Genomic DNA, 2387 nt, shown 5'->3' with positions numbered 1-2387 from the left:
ACTCTCCCCTCTGACAGTCTAGTAAAAACTATGGACACCTTCTCAGAATCATGTTTTTAAATGCATAAAAACACTTAGCATTATAAAGGAAACACTTGTATTTAAATACAGTTATCAAAATATTTTTTAAGAACAAACTGAGGGATCCCAGGTGAAGAACTGTTGAGAGAATTGCTTGCCTGAGGTATTGAAAGTTTAAATAATTTGCCCAGAATCACATGGCTACTATGGCATGACCCAGGTCCTCCTGAGGCGGAGGCCGTCTCTCCATTACACTGTGTGGCCTTTAGGCCGCAAAAGGCGAAATTCTCTTCCTGTGAGTGGAGAGGTCATATTCATTAACCATGGAGTCTTATGGACATACTCCTTCCAAGCCTGTTGTTTAATACAACTCGGGAAAAGTTTCTTTGGTCTGGAGTTTCATTAGAAAGAAATGCCATTAGAAGTTACAAGAGTATCCAAGACTTGACTGAATGCCTCTCCATAAGTCACAGGATTAAAAAGCTACATTCTGAGAATGACTTTCCCTGACTCAACGAAGCCAAAGGGCCATTTAATCAGGTGTCTGATTCTATACATAATAAAAAGAAAAATCAGATTGAATTAGTAGGTTCTCAAATGACCTTGGCCAACCCTTTGACCCTACAGGTGTCCCTAAATGAACATTTCATGAGCTCAGCATCTACCAGGGGCATTGAAACATCAGCTGCTGTCCCCAGACCCTGAGCATAGGTTTTTGAGGATAGACAACCTCAGAAGTTGGATTGTGGACACTGGGAAATGGGCTAATTGGACTGGAAGATGTAAGAACTGTGGGGTCAGTGAAGCTGGAGCCATCTATGACATGCTAGCCCTAAAGAAAGAGAAAGAAGATGAACAAATTCTTGAAATCCAGAAGGGACAAATATTCTGTCACCAAGATTTTGGCTGTCAAGAAGCCAATGGTTCCAGAGTTCCGTAAGTCCCACCTAATTTCTTCCTTGCATAGGAGTAAATTACAGAAGAGAAACTATTCACATACCCACAAGACTTTCAGGGGCCCACTTCGGAGGCATTTTTAGAATTATATCTTCTGGGACTTTGTCTCAAACAGTCCCTTCAAAACAGCTTTGATCAACTGTCACTAATTAGCTACATGTCCTCGTGCAACTCGCTTCATCACCTTGGGACATCTATAAAATGAAAAGATTGGGCTAGATCTCCAACATCTCTTCCAGCTCTAAAACACAACATTCTTGTGGGTGCTATTGTTTGGAGGCAGCTAGCTACATTGTTTCTATGTAGCTGCTTTTAAAACATGTCAGCACCAGTCAACACTCTCAAGCTATCTTTTGTTTCCAGCCACCAGATGAAGGTCATGAATCATAGATTTCTACAGTAATGAATTTGCCTCTTGTCTCTGTGACCTTGGCATTCCATTTCTGTGTCTGTTCTCTCTTTTCTCCCTCCTTTCATCTCCATTCCGATGATGCTTTTAGACAGATTTTTACTGCCAGGAACTTTCTTGAATATGAAATGAATCTTCGATGCTCTTATGTGACAGTAGATGCAAATCCAAATCCAGATTGGGTCACAAATGAGATAATGTATAAAGTACTTTGGACAGTATGGCTGTGCAATCAAATATTATTCATAAGAACACTGTGATTAATTACAAATCATTCCTACTCCCTGTGAGAGGGTATGTAGTAGAAGTTAGCATTCTATAAAGTGGAAAACTGAGGTACAGAGAAGGCAGTTACGGCAACTTCACAGGATCAAGGGACTGACCACGTATCAATTATGTGGCAGATCTAATAATAGAACTCAGATCTTCTGCTTTATGCTTTATCTCTTCTCAGGTCTTGGTGATAGAGTTCATCTCTACCTTTAAAATTCTATGTTTAATAGTTAAAAATAATAAATGATGTATATATACATACATGTGTATATGTGTGTATATGTATGTATGTGTACATATATATCTATATCTATACATATATCTATATATAGATATATATACAGAGAGAGAGAGAGAGAAAGAGAGAGAGCGAGAGAAAGACAGAGACAGAGAGAGCGAGAGAGAGTACGTTTCATAATTTCCAAAGGTCTCTCTTCTTATCGTGATAAGGTAGGAAATACAGATTGTAGTAACTCCATTTTACAGATCAGGAAACTGAGAGAAGTTAAATGACAACTCACAGACTCTCAGAATTGGAAAAACCTGAGAAGCCAGCTAGACCAACTTATATGTAAATAAGACTGCTTTCTACAACATTTTTGTTAAGTGGTAGGTTATCTGACCCAGAGGTATCAAACCCAGGGACTGGCTACAACACTCCAGAATGGAGTCTGAACCAGATTAAATTATAATTGGAAAACATTTAACACAATAAATAAAAATACAA

The sequence above is a fragment of the Trichosurus vulpecula genome, chromosome 9, assembly GCF_011100635.1.
Source record: "Trichosurus vulpecula isolate mTriVul1 chromosome 9, mTriVul1.pri, whole genome shotgun sequence".
NCBI classification, from domain to species: Eukaryota; Metazoa; Chordata; class Mammalia; order Diprotodontia; family Phalangeridae; genus Trichosurus; species Trichosurus vulpecula.
Note: the sequence above shows the minus strand (reverse complement) of the source record.